The sequence below is a fragment of the Hermetia illucens genome, chromosome 7 (assembly GCF_905115235.1).
Source record: "Hermetia illucens chromosome 7, iHerIll2.2.curated.20191125, whole genome shotgun sequence".
Classification (NCBI taxonomy): domain Eukaryota; kingdom Metazoa; phylum Arthropoda; class Insecta; order Diptera; family Stratiomyidae; genus Hermetia; species Hermetia illucens.
The window spans coordinates 11,538,997-11,555,880 of NC_051855.1; the positions used below are offsets into that span (position 1 = coordinate 11,538,997).

Here is a 16,884-nt window from a genome sequence, read left to right on the forward strand (position 1 = left end):
TGTCTGAGCGCCCAAGAAACTGAACACGTGCACGAACGTCCTGGTCAGGGCGGATGCCGTCCGGAAGCCGCTGCAGCCTCCATATGAAGGCCCGTACTGTGTTCTCCAGCGCGGGGAGAGCATTTCTTCCAGCTCCAGATCGGATGACACAAAAAGGCTGTCTCCTTATCCAGGCTGAAGCCCGTTTGCGCTCCAAATCAACGTCACGTTCGCTTCGCCGTATGACGGGGAACGCAGTTCCGAAGTCGGTCGCTGAAACCCCTAGGTTTCATCTGGGGGCGGATCTTCTCAAGAAGCGGTTACCACGTACTCTCAGTGGGAAGCGCGCACCGACACCATATATGTAGCTATCCGTTTTTGCCACCCCCACTTCAAACTTTATGGCAACCGGTTTGGTAAGGAAGAATTCGGAAATTAGTGCAATAACTGGGATTCTAATGTCCACGAACACCCCCATCGCATAATCGCTTCCCAGATTACAAATGTGTGTTGTTATTTAATTGGAGTGTCTGCAACATTCTTGTTGGACCGTTTTGAATATGTTGTTTTTGTTTCCGGCGGATGGACCCATGACAACGTCTTTTTTTCTGCTTGGTACTTTCTATGTCATCCCACTGTAGTGCCATCTACGTGAAATATGTGTTATAATCAATGCAATCAAGTTTTGTAGATGCCGGTAGTGGGTATTATTATGGCAGCACTTAAACTGTCATACAATTATGACAAAATGGCGACATGTTGACAGGAATTTTGTGGTGTGGCGGCTTTAAAATGTTCAATTTAATGAATGGAATTTTGTGCTTTTCTTTCGGAAATCAGCGGTTTTGAGAGTTTCGCTTACGCGGTTTATGAATTACATGTTTTTGTATCCGTTTGAATACCGGGCTATGTTTGAAGCGAACTGTTATACAGATTGGCGCCCGATCCATATAGTTTTTTATACGAATCCGACTCCCACACCAACCTGGGCTTGCCTATGGCAGTACCGTCGCGCGAACTCAAGACGCTCCGTTCACTCTGCTGCTGGGTAAACTTTTTTTGGTCTTTTTCCTCAGAATCCAATTGAAAATTCAGTTTGAGGCGGACATTTTGTCGGATGAGGTTGTGACGGTGGCGTTTCTATTGTGTATTTATTGGAATTAATTTTCGATTCGGAATCACCAATGTTTGGCCGGGGCCATCCAAGAACAATGTAAATGTCGTGGAAATATCAAATATTCTCGGTTCGTGGCAGTCGGTTAACGTGCGCGTCGTCGACAAGTGTGTGAATTGAATATTAAAGGTGATTCCAGGCCAAGAAACAAGTGAACTACGGGCGAATAATAGTTCTTGTTTTCGATGCACAGCAAGTAGTGTGTGCTGAGAGTACGCAGCCACCGACCTGGTCGCGGCGGGCGAAATCATTTCCAGAGACTCCTCGGTCGAATTTTGGGTGGAAAAGGAGAAAGTTTGGTGTGTGCTGTGTACCGGAATGAAAGGAAGTGGACCTGAATAGTGACGGTCGCTGCAGGTCGGCCAGCCTGTTCCTCCGCGGTAGCGTAAAAGAATGCTGGGCTGGTGCGTGAAATAGAAATTTCCTGGCAAGCAAACTGGTTTTTTCGATTGTCTTTTGTTTTTTTTTCTTGCGCGAGTTTCGAATGCACGCGACGGGCGGAAGGAATCTTGGGTCGTTTCTGCGTTCGCGGCGGCGGCGGTGACTCTCCGGGAACGACGAGTTTTCTGTTGGTGGCGACCGGGTCTGATCTCGACAATTCAGTAAGTACCAATGCCTGTGATTCGGGATTCATTGTTTTGATCGTTGCACGGAGTCGCGGCTGTGCTACCACACGCTCCCTTAAAGGGTTTCGGGATTAATTGGTGAAAAGTTACAAGATCTGAACACTGGACTGGAGATCCTGCAGTCAACCATCGAAGAACTCTCCAGGAATTTCAGGTAAATGAAGCATTCCCTGTGTTCCCTTTGCTTTTGAATGCATAGCGTGAATGCGTGCTCTGCCAGTAAACCAGGTGAAGAAGGACATAGTCGACAGCAACAAAGGATTCGTGTCAAAAAGACAGGGCATGCTCCCAGGTTCCTGCTTTTCCTGTTTGGCCAGTAACTTGGGCATCTTTCTTCCTCTGACTGTGCTAGTTCCGTGCAGGTCCTTGTTACTGTTCTGCACGAACGTTACACAATTCTCAGCTGAGCGTTTGATCCTGGAAGGTTCTGATGCTGTTTTTGTTGTTGTTCCTTTGTTGCCCAGTTATATAGGTTTGTTTGCATGAGTCCATGGATAACAGGTGGATGAATCAGTTGCATGACGAGTTATTCACAAAGAGGAGCTCAGAATAAGGATATACTCCTCATAGTCCCCCATTGAGGCATCAATTTGCCTCTTCCTATGTCCAAAATCAGCCAGAAGTTGGACGAACTGCAGAAAACCGGTCGTTCAGGTAGTGTCCTCAGAGACGAACACACACTGTACGAATATCCTGCAAGATACAGGACTAGTACACGGAATCCTGGATGCAATATTGATTGGGAAGAGCCTGTAAGACCCTTCGCTATCCAAAACCAATTGATGTATTCTTTGGGATGGATTAAAAGTTCGAAAGGATTTTCATGCAATCCCGCTAGAGGAGAAGCTTGAAGGATACAACTAGTTGGATACCAGGCCCAACTCTGCAAGTACAAATAGAGGAATTGGGGGAAAAATTGGTTAGCTCTGCCCTAGAGCAATTAATAGAAAAGTTCTTACTAAATTGCCAACAATGAGTCCCGATTACTATCGCTAATACCCTCGGTGGCCATCGCCAGGACCCTCCGCGGACCTAGTTTTTCGAGGTACATTTGGTGACTTTCTCACCGAATCTGCGAACGCTGCGTCACATCACTCCGCCCCTAGATGAAACCTAAGGGTGCCAGCGACCGACTTCTCAGAACTGCGTTCCCCATCATACGTTCTTTTCGGGAAGCAGACATCAACCGTGACTGCGATCGAGATCTTCCTCCCGAACGCAAGGTACCTGCAGTCGCCGTAAGCTTGAAGACCCCGTCCACAAGTGTCATCACCATTGACTTGAGATCTTCGACCTCCCGACGTGTTTCTAGACTCTCGTGGGCTTCGTCGTCCTTGGCAGACAGGACTTCCTGCAACCCCGAGTCCGCGCTGGCCATTATAGAACGGGTGCTCTTCAGGGGCCACTGCAACTAGAGCGTTTCCAAAAGCCCTGAGCCGACTTTATCCCCACCTAGTTGCCCCATTTCTCAAAGCAGCTGACTGTGAGTACCGTCGCCCAGTATAAGCTCGTTCAGCAAAGGATTCAGTTTCGCTTCCTCACTGACAGCTGAGTATGAGCTGGTCCTTTAGCCGGTCGTAGGAACCGTCCTCCAATACGTTTCGGGCGCAAACAGGCTTCAGCCTGGATGAGGAGGCAGCTTTTTTGCGTCCACCGATCTCGAGCTGGAAGAAATGCTCTCCACGCTCGAGAACACGGTACAGGCCTTCGTATGGAGGCTGCAGCGGCTTCCGGAGAGCATCCGTCCTGATCAGGACAGGCAGGTGCGGACGAGTGTTGGGTGGGAGGAGTGGCCTTGATGCGTCGGAGACTGTCTCTCAGTAGACGCACCAACCCCGACTCTGTGAGACCCGATCTCTTGTCGAAGACCGGATCACTTGGGAGCCTTGGGTTCTCTGCGGAGCTGGTAGCAAATTCCTCTCAGCGGGTTGTTCGTAGGACAAGAGGCAAAACGTGAGTCCAGGACGTATCGTCGCGTGCCATAATGGCGAATTTCAGCGTCCGGTGCCAACACTCTAGCCTCCTACTAGATTGCGGGTGGTATGCCGCAGTCCGCTGGCGTTTGAAACCCAGGAGTTTGCCTAACTCCGAGAAAAGGGTGCATTCCCTGGTCAGTGATGACCACTGCAGGGACGCCAAAGCGAGGGATCCACTCTCGACAGAGGACCGGCACAAGATTCGGCCGTAATATCCTTCAGAGGTATTGCCTCAAACCACCGCGTAAACCTGTCGATGAATGTAAGGCCATACTTGTAACCGTGCCAGTCTCGCAAAGGTCCTACTATGCCTAGGTGTATAGTGTGGAACCGCTTGTTAGAGCGGGGGAATGAGCCCACCTCCTTCCTTACATGCCTGGTGACTTTACACTTCTGGCATGCCATGGACTCTCTGGCCCAGGAGTTGACATCCTTGTTCATGGGGGGCCAGAAGTGTTTCTCGGTGACTAGCCGATTTGTTGTCCTGATGCCTGAATGCGCTAAGTCGTGAACTGCGTGGAACACTTCCTTGCGAAAGGTGGCCGGAATGTATGACCGGGGTCCCTTTTCCGAGACTTCGCAGCAGAGAAAGAGGTTCGAGCCGAAGATGGGCAACTCCCGAAACTTGTATTTGAGGTTGCATTTGAGGCTCTGAAGTGTTGCGTCATCCTCCTGCACCTTGGCAATAGCTGAGAAGTCGAGTGAGGCGGGGATGTTAAACTCGGAGACACGAGACAAAGCGTCAGAAACTATGTTGTCCTTGCTGGATGTCTGACGTAAACTGGCTTATAAACCTCAGATGTCGAAACTGACGAGGGGACGCTTTGTCGGGCCTTTGTTTCAAAGCATATGTAGAGAGGCTTATGGTCCGCGAAAACTGTGAATGGCCTACCTTCAAGGGAGAAGCGGAAGTACTTAATACTCAAGTACGTGGCGAACAGTTCTCGATCGTAAGTGCCATAGTTCCACTGAGCGGGGTTTAACTGTCTGGAGAAGAAGCTCAACGGCTGCCAGACTTGGTTCAGCATTTGGTGAAGAGCAGCACCTACTGCGGTGTCAGAGGCATCAACAAAAACGGCTTGAGGTCTTGAGGTCATCTTGTCGAGAAAATGTCAAGAGTGTAGCATCAGCCAATTGCTGTCGGGATTTATCGAACGCGCGGACAGCCTCTTCAGACCACACAATCTCTCGTGTGTCCTTTGTTTTGGGGCCAGACAAGTACGCGTTCAAAACGAATTGGTGTTGGGCGGCCTTGGGCAGGAAACAACAATAGAAGTTTAGCATGCCCAAGAACCTCCGCAAATCCCTCACGGTTTTCGGACGCGGAAAGATTGAGATCGCTTGCCACCTTGTCTGGGTCGGGCTGTATTCCGTCAGGGGAAATGAAGTGGCCGAGGAATCTCACCTGTGTCTGGAGGAACTTGCATTTCTCAACGTTTAGGACTAAACCGGCCTCAAGGAGACGTTGAAAAATGCACTCGAGATGGGCTAAGTACTCAGACTCTGAGAAAGAAGCGACCAAAACTCCTCCACTCGAGATAGGCTAACTGCTCAGACTCTGAGCAAGAAGGGACCAAAACGTCATCCAAATGTACGAAATAGAAGTCGAGGTTTCGCAGGACCAAGTAGATGAACCTTTGAAAGGTTTGCGCCGCATTGCACAACCCGAAAGTCATCCGTGTGAACTTGAAGAGTCCAAAGGGTCTCCATATTGCCGTCTCTGGAATGTCTTCTGGAGCTACAGGGATTTGGTGAAAGGCCTTGGTTAAATCCAAGGTCGAAAAGATGCGGCAGTTTGTGAGATGATGCGCAAAGTCTGGAAAGGTCAGGAACAATCTGCGCGTCTAGCCTTCTGTAATCCCCACAAGGGTCCCATTCGCCATTAGGCTTAGGGGCCATATGGAGTGGGGAAGAACAACAGCTGTCCGAAGGTCTGCAGATACCCTGTTGCATTAGTTGTTCAAACTCTTTCCGTGCAATAGCCAGCTTTTGGGGTGGTAGAGGACGCACCTTGGGGAAGATCGGGGAACCAGTGGTGTTAATGTGATGTTGCACTGGTTTAGAGAGACTACACTCGGTATTAATCTGGCTGAACTTCTGGAGAAGTGCCCGAACACGAGAGTCGGTAATGTCCTCTAAAAGTACGGAAAGACTGTTACTTGGGCAAGATGCCATTTGGCCCGACGAACTTCAGTAACTACGAGACAACTGCGCCTGCTGAGAGGGTCGTAAATTGTTCAATTAATCTGATAAAAGGGTATTGTAAAGGTTCGCCACCGCCTATGGAGACTTCTCCGAGTTTTCCTGAAATCCTTTAATAAGTGAGGTCCTTATCAACAACTCTGGTGCCCTTAACCAGATCAAGTGCATAAAGGAAACGGATTTCCAACCGAACCTCTCGAACCTCTGGAAGTGGAGAAAGGGCCTCAAAAAATGGTCTAAAACTAGACAATGCGCACCATACTATTGCTTAGTTAAAAGACTTAAGAGAGAAACTCGTTTTTAATAGAATAGTAATTAAGTAATGCAAAACTTGCGCAATTTTATAGAAGTCAAATTGTCCAGCAGAAGCTGAATATGGTCGCGTGTGGTATCAAATGAAAGGACCAATTAGTACCAGCGGCCCTTGTTGAAGTTATCCCACCGTTGTTGCCAGTTGCCATACAATTCTCTTCTGATGGCTTTTCGGAAATCTGCATTCACCTCGGCTGGATTTACCTTCGGTTTTTTGGTAGAGCCAGTGTGCCTCGCTCGCTAGAAGAACTATAGGGATCATTCCCGCGATGGCACACACTGCCTCCGTCGACGCCGTCCTTAGCGCAATTGGCCGGTATGCGGAACTTACCTTCCTCTGGTTTACAGCGTGGTTCAACGCTCCCGCCCAGACAGGGGACGCGTATAGCAGGATCGACTTCACCACTCCCGCGATGAGTGGTCTGCGACTATATTTCGGCCTTCCCACGTTAGGCATCATCCTTGCAAGGGATGAGCTAGCGTTTGCTGCCTTCTCCCGCGCATAATCCAAGTGTCCCTTGAAACTCAGTTTGGCATCGTTCTCCCCCCCACAGATATTTGACAACTGATTTTGGGATGACCTCACGGTTACCAACCCGGATATTAACCATGTTGTTCTTCCTGCGGTTGGTAATGAGGGCCGCCTCCGTCTTTTCGTCCGCCAGGTCTAGCTTGGCCATTCGTAACCATGACTTGATGGTATGAGTGGCTTCATTTGCATAAAGCTCCACAACCTCGATATGCTTTGCAATTGCAATTACCGCCAGGTCGTCCGCAAAACCAATGCGTTGCCTCCTCCGGCACACGTTGGCCAAGCACTCCGGCGTACATTATGTCCCACAGCAGTGGTCCCAATCCAGAACATTGAGGCACACCTGCTGTCACAATGTACTCCTTCGGCCCGTCGTCCGTCTCGTACCAGAGAAGTCTGTCCGAAAGGTAACTCTCGGTTAGCCGAGCCAAGTAACTAGGAACACCCAGTTTGGCCAAAGCGCCCTTAATCCAGCCCCAGTTGGCTGAGTTAAAGGCATTTTTGACAGTATTTGCGCATGACCATTGCATTTCGAGCCAATTCCACAACCTTTGCTATTGAATCGACCCATATTGCCGCTCTGAAAGACCACCCACAACTCGATGAACGGGAGCAGCCTGTTGTATATCACCCTCTCCAGCATCTTCCCCATGGTGTCTAAGAGACAAATAGGGCGATATGAAGAGGGCACACCGAGTGATTTTTGGGGCTTCGGTAGCACCACTGGGCGGGAAATACTCCTTCCGCCATGCACGATTCGAATGTGCTTGCGAACTACCTTGGCCTGGCCGTGACCGCCACCTTCAGAGCCTTGTTGGGAATTCCGTCCAATCCTGGAGCCTTGCTATCCCCAGTACGTCCGCAGATTTCCCGAAGTTCCTCTTTGGTAACACCAGGGATCCAGAAGACGTCCTGCTGGCAGTTGGGGTTCACTTTCATCCTGCTCCTGTTGCGGGAAAAAGAGTTGTAATTATTTGCAACAAGAGCCGTGGGCATGTCACTTGAGGTGATTTTTGGCTGCGGATCTTGTTCATTACAATTTGACAGGCTGTACCCTACGGATTCGTATTAGCTTCCATGCAGAGCTTCTGGTAGCATTCCCACTTGCTTCTCCGTATGGCCTTCTTAAGGTTGCTTCGCAGATCCCTGTATTCGTCCTCACACTGCTGGTACTCTGGCCCTCCCCCCTAACGTTGCCACCATGTACTTCGTCTTGCCTTCATTAATATGCAGGCCGAGATGGACCCGAACGTAACCGGCAACACGGCTTCACCTCTCAGAGCTCTTGAGCAGCTCCTCGACAATATTGTCTGGAGAGAGATCCCCTGTGTTTAAATAAAGCTGTTGACGAATCCCACCCCACCTTCTAGAAGAAAAAAAATTGTTAGGCGTGTAATGGGTGTCCTCCACAACTCCATTGCAATACATACAATCCGGAGGTCGTGCCTTTCCAATTTTGTGCAGGTAAAACTGAAAACCTCGATACCCACTTAAGAACTGAGTAAGGAAATAGTCGATCTCAATATGCTTCCCATTCAGACATGCTCCTAAGTTGCCAATAAGCCGCGCAGTAAGAGAGTGGCCACTCGTCTAGGGTGCGTTGCCGTTCTTCACAAGCAACGACCTCCCTTGGCTCTTCTCCCTTGCGCTTGTATATGGCTTGACAGTCCTTAGCAAGAAGGGCACCGGGGATCAACCCTACGATCACCATCACGGCCGTTCAGAGACAGTGAGGTACGCGGACGCCACCCGCAAAGCTCCCCGTCTCGTATTTGGGCGAGACACTTACGATATACCCCCTCTTGCCAAGACCCCCAGCCCATACCTCGGCACTGTAGAGTAGGATAGACTCCGTTCAGCTCATCAGGAGACGTCGCCTGCTAGATGTAGGATCCCCAATATTTGTCATTATCCTCCTTAACGCCGAAACTCCAGCTTCATCAGCCCGTTTTTCACTCCTTTACTGACGTTTTTCTGGAGGAACATCGCACGCGCTTCACAACTGTCGCGCCTTTCTTAATAAGCCTTTTCTCTTCAACTTTCGCCAGAGTAGTCGAAAGCCCTCCCACTCGGCTTATATTCGAAACCATTTGGTTAGTTTAGTTTTGGCAGTTTCCACTGTGTCTCTTTCCGCAACTATAGCACTGCGTGGTACCATCTGGGTCCTCGTCTCCGTTGCAAGTGCACATCACTTAGCGAATCCTCCTCTCCATCTACGTATCCCGATGTCTCGTTGGGTATTTCAGCCTTTGCTGCATTCTTCGCTAGGCGCTGGGGCGAGTAACGCATTTTCATGCTGCGTATAAACGTTATTCGTTATTTTTGTTTTTGTTCGCCATTTAATTTTTCTACCAGCGTATCGAGTGCAAGGGAGCGAGCTATAATAGTCAGCAACGGGTACACCCTCAAGAACTACTCCAGTTTCCTGAGGTCTGACTTACGATTAGCTGATCCCGGAACTCACGGATGGACTAGCGGTCGATTAGGGCAATGGGGTCTACTAACATCGGTTCAATGCATACTACCCGACCAGCGTCCCGAAAGGGGGTGGCTCCTGAAACACGCCACAGCTACTACCTTGGCAGAGCTACGCTCATATCACGCCAACGTATCGCCTGAATATGGGCTCCGTCCCTAACTAACTTAAAATCTCCAACTATTATACTTGGGACGGGCTTCTAAGGTCCGCTCAACTGCCTCGTAGAAGGTCAACTTCTCCGCCTCTGCAGTCTCCTCTGTAGGGGCGTGAATGTTAAGGAGGCGCGCAGAAGCCTAAGAAACCTTTGAACACAATTCACTGGATAGCCACTATAATATCTGGTGTAATAGCTCTTCTCGAGGAAGCCGGCCCTGTCCAACGCAACGCCGTTAGATCAGCCCTATATTGAGGCAGGGTATCGGTTAGCTCCTTCTCCTGTACAGGGAGCGCACGTTCCATGAGAAAATGTTCCATTTACGTTGTCAATCTAGTCCGAGGCTCCTTTTGTGGCTTCATAACAAATTGTTTTCCGTGTGCGGTTGTTAGTCCCACCCCTAACCTGGAGCATCACTTGGTACAATTTGTCCCGTTTTAGGCGCAGGAGACTCGCCTTCTCCCTCTGCAGCTTTTCATTAAGAATGAGCTCCTAGCGGACGGTCACCACATGAAGGTTGAGACATTGTTTGGTAGTAGAGCTGGTGGGCAGGTGTTTTCCAGATTTATGTGTCTAAGGAAGTGTAAGGCTAACCTACGGAAATGTCCAGCGTAACCGGTGGCATGAAGGAGATGAAGGTTTTTAGGCACCGGTGAACTGGTTTGAGCAAGGGGATTATAATAGAGCGCAGTGCCTTCTCGAGAAAGGGCTACCTTTTACTCGATTTTGGCCTGTACAAGGACAAGGACCAAAGAGGGAGGGTGATCTAGAAGATTGGGGAATTGAGGAAAGTTGGATTGTAGAGTAATTGGTAGAAGAAGTGGCCTTAATTCAGGGAAGAAGTTAATGGTTAATGAGGTCTTATAATATACAAGCTAATTGGCGTCAACTGGCTTAATCTAGACTAGGCAATATATAATGAAAGGTGATCGACACCTGCGCGAGGATTACCTGCCAAATCGTTGGTACGACGCGGTTAGGCTCTGTCAAAGTCTGGGGAAAAGTTTCGATAAAAGAGGCAGGCGAGGCGTAACGGTTGAGAGGAGAATTACTGTCCAAAAAAGGGCCAGCCCTGTCACGTACTACCTCCGCCCAACCCAACCCGTTTCGCGTTTATCAGTGGACTTCGTTGGGACAGCCACTTCTTCAGTCTGACGTGTGACAGTTTGATCATATGCGGAATTATGGGACAAACCCCGGGGAGGTCGTACAGTAGAGATTTTTTGTGGAATTTTAGGTTCAGGCTTCTGTATTTGATCGTCTTTCGAAGCGAATCTCTCCCCTGGGCCAGATTCTAAGAAAATATATCAAAAAATTATATGAAAGTTTGTCAAAAAGATGAATAGAAATTGTAAAAAAGAAAGTATGCTCAATAAAGTACTAAAATATCATAAGGAGCTGGGTCTGATTACTTAAATTCCATTCTGCGATGATTTCGACCTCATGACCCGGGTTCAAATTCTAGCAACGATCATAAAACTTTTATAATTGATCAAAAAAAAATTAGATAGTATAATGGCTGCGTCCTTTTGTATAATTTTAGCATTATTTGTATTATTAGTCAATTTTCTAGTATCCATTTTTTAGGATTAAGTCCCTCTTGCCTAATTTAACATTTCCCCCCTCTCTTTCCAGAACTTCACCATCACCGCTCATCAATTCTCACCTAGTCAATTATAAAAACGAAAAAACAGGATTCAACGTCTCTCGTATTTCTGCGAATTCTCGATATTTTTGAAGCCAATTTGATGGTGCACCAATCGGGGGTCATCCTTGGCTTTTCGGTTCTACGTGTAAAAGAGGAACATCTAACGAATTGATGACGACAAAAAAATGCCAAAAAAGTACATAATGTTGTGCTGTTGTGATGAAGTTTTATATAAAATTGGTGAAAATAAGAAAACGTGTGATTGTTACATCAACGGTAGACGCGAGTGTAAAATGTTAGAAGTCTGAAAGCAGAAAAAAAAAGTATAAATGGAATGAGGAAGGTAAGAAGATTTTGATTTGTTTGTTTTGATTCAAATTTATGTAAATAAATGCCGATTGGAAGGAAAAATATTTGTCTTCTTCACTAGTCTTTATCTCGTTTGGTAGCAGTGTCAAAAGGATACCATTGTTGTTAAGAAAAGATACATTTGTTTACTTTAAACCGGTCTACTTGCTGCTTTCTTTTCCTGGAAATGTCCCCGTCCAACGGTGGCATATCCGCTGATCTACTTAAAATTTCGAACGAGCTCTGAAGTAAATGCAAATTAGAGATCTAAATTGCAAGCGATAGCCACAGGACGAAAGGTAATAACCAACTAAACACCTCCCCATCGTCAGAGAGCTAGCCTGGAACCGTTTGTCGCATTACTTCGGGCTAGTCCCCTTATTCTCCCTCTTACGGAGCCTTCAAATCAGGGAATTCCTTTCATCAACAGGAGGAGAGAGAGGATGAAGGGAACTGTCAGTTCCAGGAACCCCCTGCCACCCGGCTCCTCCACCGGTCGAGCTCTATCTTCTAAGCAACAAGAAGGGCCCGAACGTAATAGGCAACACGGCTCCACCTGTCAGTACTCCTCAGCATCTCTTCAACAATGCTGTCTGTAGAAAGATCCCCTTTGTTTAAATAGAGCTGCTGACGAACCCCATCCCACCTTCCACAAGAAAAAAACGTGTGATGGGCGTCGCCCACAACTCTATTGCAAAACACACAATCCGGAGATCGCGTCTTTGCAATCTTGTGCAGGTAAGACTGGAAACTTCCATGCCCACTTAAAAATTGGGTAAGGAAAGGTAAGGGTAAGGATTCAGCCACGCACCTAAGTTGCCGATGAGCCGCGCAGTCCATTTGCTTCTAGTTTCATTTTGCCACGAGAGCTGCCACTCGTCTAGAGTGCGTTGCCGTTCTTCGCGAGCAACCACCTCCCTTGCGCTTGTATATGGCTTGACGCTCCTTAGCAAGAAGGACAACGGGAATCACTCCCGCGATCAGATCTTTCTAGCAGCGTTTGCAGCATTTGACTGATTTGTACTCCGTCATTATGGTACATGCCTCCTCCCGGGCGCCTAGACGTTGTGTTAAGCGGCGGAGCCTGTGACACTCCTTCCGGAGCTCTGCAATTTCCACTGTCCGATGCCTTCCTACCCCCAGGAGTACCAGCCAGCGTGGCCCCACCTGTTCCCAGAGTTTCGACAAACTTCCCGGTGTTCATTTTCGCGAGCGCAGAGTTTGTGTCCACCACTTCGAAAGCAATGTATTGGTGGTCACTTGCCGAGAAGTCTTCCACAACTCGCCACTCGTCCACCAGCGACACCAGTGGTTCCGACGCGAAGGTTACGTCTGGAATGCTTCCCTCGCAGCCCGGGCGCCGGAAAGTTGGGGTGGATTCGGTGTTTAGAACTACCAGTCCTGTTCTCGCCGCCATTTTCAGAATTCGTTTCCCTCCTGAATCTGTGTGAGGCATGCTCCATTCAAGTGCCCTAGCATTGAAGTCACCCCCGGCCAGGATCCGCCCATCCGTGCCTAAGATAGCGTCCTCCAAAGCATCAAGCCTCCGACGAAAGACCGCTACGGAATCGTCCATCCTTATGTAGGGGGCCAAAAATTCTTCGGAGGATTCTTCTCTCGAACGTGGCCAAGAGTTCGCAATTCTTTTTGCTAAAAACCCAAGTCTCCGAGGCCCATTGTACCGCCTACGGTGTTCGCAGGCTTTAACGATTCTGAGAACATTTTCCAGAGACAGAGAGTGTGCAGATTCTTCATTGAAGGGAACCTTGCCAAGGTGTCTTCGTCTGAGTTCTGAGGATGCCGGGCAGCTGCATAAAAAGTGCAGGGCCGTCTCCTCCTCCTCCTTACATTGGTTGCACTTAGCCGAAACCACTACCCCAATCTTTTCCATATGGTAGTTCAAGGAGCAGTGTCCCGTCAAAAGCCCTACTAGGGTTTTCATGTCCCACTTCTTAAGGGATAACAAAAATGCCGCTCTAGTGGCCCTAGGCTCCTTCCACAAGGATTTTCGCTTAACGGCAAGTGTCCAAAATTCTCTACTCGGTTGCGTGAATCCTTGCAATTTCATCCTTCAGAGTAGACTTGACAGTAGATGGTCGGATTCCAAGAGCTGGTTCTGGCCCCACCATTGTGGATCCAGACCCTCGGCGTGCCAGTCTGTCAGCCTCGTCATTACCGGCGATGTTAGAGTGCCCCGGGACCCACATCAGGAATGATTCGTTCGGTCAGCCAAGTTTCAGCAGCACCTGATGACAACTTCACACCAACTGGCTTGATATGTCGTTGCCATTTAGTGCTGATAATGCCGCCCGACTGTCGGAACAGATTCGAATGATGCGACCCCTCCACTTTTGTCCCAGACATTCTTCTGTTGCCAATGAAATGGGATATATCTCCGCCTGGAATATGGTCATTTTTCCGAGGGGTCGGGCCAGCTCTATATCCTCCATGACTGACCCGTCGATGAAGTTTATTAGTTCTGTAATCTGGAAGGCTCATGGCCATTTGTCGACCATTCTTCTCTTTCGGTGATTACGACAGTGTATGTCTTTTCAAGGACGAATCTGGAAACCATATGATCAGTCGGCATCAGGGCTACCGGATGTTTTTCAAGGAATTTCCAGATAGACGCATGACCGTGTGATTGGCCACCTTTCCACGCCCCAATGGTATCGAGCCTATGTCGTCGTTGGCTGCTTTCCGTTTCACCTCCAAGTGAATGGGGGTAAATTTAGGATAGCTTCAAGTACCGCAGTCGGCCTAGTACTCATTTCTTCAGTAATACTTAGGCAACCAAGTCTCTGGATCTGCATTAGGAGCTTCCTGCTGTTAGCAAAGTTCAGTCTTGGTCACCAGACGATGCATGGATACATCGAAATGTTTTAGTGAAAGTCCCCAGGCCTTACCTATCCCATTCCTACAGCACCAGAGCAATCTGCAGGATTTCTGATATTGTTCCTGGATATGATGCTTCCACGTTAACTTGGAGTCGAAACGTACTCCTAAGTACCTGGCTGTTTGTGTCAGCTGGATTTCCGCCCCTGCTAAGGTGGGTAGCGTATAGCTGTCCCACCTGACGTTCCTAGTGAACATAACTAGTCCAGTCTTCCTGGTGTTCACCGTGAGTCCATTGCGGAGGTACCAGCTGTGGATTACATGCAGAGTTGCATTCAAGTGGTCACAGCTCGAGTACAATGAACCAACACGGCCTGAGTGCTCAGAACCTGTAGCTTCTCCTCCACCATACACAAATGGTCACATACTGTGTCCGCAAACTTGTCGGTAATTATTCCGGCTAGGTCGTCCGCAAATGATTGCGCGAAGACTTTTATTGTCCTCCAGGAGCCACAGCTGTGTATCCATTACCAAGAGCCATAACAGTGGAGAGAGAACCCCTCCCTGTGGGCAGCCCCTGAGACATCCTGCTTCAATAGACTTCTGTCCGATCTTCTCTCCTGTTATGTCCGTTCTTCTTCTTCTTGTCTTCGTTCTTACCGAACAACGTTCTTACGAAACACCACGGAGATCCTTAATAAAATCCGCCTGAAACGTGTTTTGCGGAAGAAGTTTCGGACTTCAAAGAATGACGCCGACCTTACCCATTTCAGGGCTATGCACTTCAATGTGAAGTCGATGATTAAAAGATACTTGTTGAACGTCGAGGCCGCCCTTGTTCGCGGTAACTTGAAATCGTTTTGGTCCCACACTGGCCATCCCCGTAACCCCACCCAATTTTTCTCTTCTTCCATATCTGTGCTGGTCCCACTACCAACGATTGCTCCCCGCCATTCTCTCCTCACGCCTTCCTTAGTTGAGTTCCGCATTGGTAATCTTGACACCAATGTCGGACCTGGTCCCGATAGGTTTCCTAACCTTGTTAATTTTAGTTTTCCATGAATCATTCTGTTCCTTTTCTCCCTCCTCTGCTGGTCGCCAAGGTTCCATACTTAGCCGCTCGTTATTCCTGTTTTTTTTTACCAATGACCAACCCTCCCTTGTCCATGTTTGTTGTACGCTGACGACCTTCAATTATTTGCCTCTGTTTTGTCTCCGCTGGACTGTGCTCTCTTGCAGTCCAATCTTGACTCTTTGGTGCGTTGGTGCTTGGTTAAGAAGCTAACTCTGAATGTTAGTAAATGCCAGTGGCCGTGCTGTTCACTTTAGCCCACCTCAACATCCTTTCCCTACTCTCTTGGTAGACAACACCTTTCCTTCGTTCAAGACTTGAATGTAGTCTTCAATGACAAGCTTGGTTCCAGTTTCAATTCATGGACATCATCAATGGAGTTTCCAAAATGTCTGGTTTTATCCTAAGTTCCTCCTCCGACTCTACCTCAATTCAGTCTTCCTCAACACTTTTCACATCCTTGAATATTACTGTCTAGTCTGGACCTCTTTCCGCAACCGTGATTGTCGCACTCTTGAAGGTATACAACGTAAATTCATCCGGACCCTCTTTTTCAAAAGGAATCTTCCCCCGTCATGGCTCCGCACCCTCAATCTCCTTTCCCTTCAGCACCGCCGCATCTTCCTGGATATGTGTATCCTTTTCAAACTCTCTAATTGCCTGATGGACGCTCTGTCAACTCCGGTACTATTTTCTGCATCGCCTCCCGAAGTACATTTTTTAAGTATCCTTCACAGAGGTCGACATTTACTTTCCAATCTCGAGGCTATGCCGGTCCTACAACGACTTTAACTAAATAAATAAAATTAGAAGGGCTCTGGTGGTAGTGACCGGTTTAGCGAGTGTGAGGCTAGTAAGAAAATCCGTTGAGAATCCTACGCAGAATAGTTGGTTTCTCTGTGGTTTGAACGCGACTGTGTGAGAGATCCAGGACATTTAAGGTAGGTACAATATCTGCAGCTGGTAACATCGAACTTCGGGCAACAGGTTCTGGCATTCCTGACGAGGGAACTCCCTTTAAGGGCTTCAAGAGTCTGAGGCTTCAAAGAAGTCTGGAACGGTTAAATTGGGTGATGCGTTGAACCGTCCTGTTGGAACCACATGTTCTCTAGTCCCAATTGAGGAAAAAAAAATCGGTAATCACGGCTCTGTAGCGCGCGTCGTCCAAACTGACTTGCCTGAAGTTTTTTGGATTTGAATGGTCATCTTTCCCAGGCTTTGGTATGAAGGCTAGCTTCACTTCCTGTCAAGAGGAAGGCACGTCTCGTTTCGAAAGTTTTACGAGGCTCTTATATTTACGCTGTGAATTCCAGCAGTTCAACCAGTCTTCATCTTTGTTGCTAGTGCAAGCAAGATTTAGAAGTCGTCTGGTTGATTTCTTGAGTCTTTGCAGTTCTCGGGTCGACCATGGGACAGTTTTTCCAAGTTGGCCTGGCAAAATAGGACAAGCCTCTTCAAAACACTCTAAAACTGTGAGATTCGGAGTTTCCAATTGATTTTCGATCGCCAAAAGAAGTCCTTAGTCGCCTAGGGGGCTCAAATTTGTC

At 48.2% G+C, this 16,884-nt stretch overlaps 1 protein-coding gene across 4 annotated transcripts in view; it reads left to right on the forward strand.

The window, feature by feature from the left end:
• The first annotated feature begins 970 nt into the window (after positions 1–970).
• The window catches only part of LOC119660729 (latrophilin Cirl-like), a 101,989-nt gene continuing 86,075 nt past the window's right edge, over positions 971–16,884 (forward strand). For 2 of the 4 annotated variants that reach the window (XM_038069388.1, XM_038069391.1), the window contains exons 1-2: positions 972–1,933; positions 11,070–11,425. The gene's annotated coding sequence lies outside the window, so the exon portion shown is untranslated. Of the gene's footprint in view, positions 1,934–11,069; positions 11,426–16,884 lie in introns of all 4 variants that reach the window. The other 2 variants (XM_038069392.1, XM_038069389.1) reach the window with 2 other exon arrangements.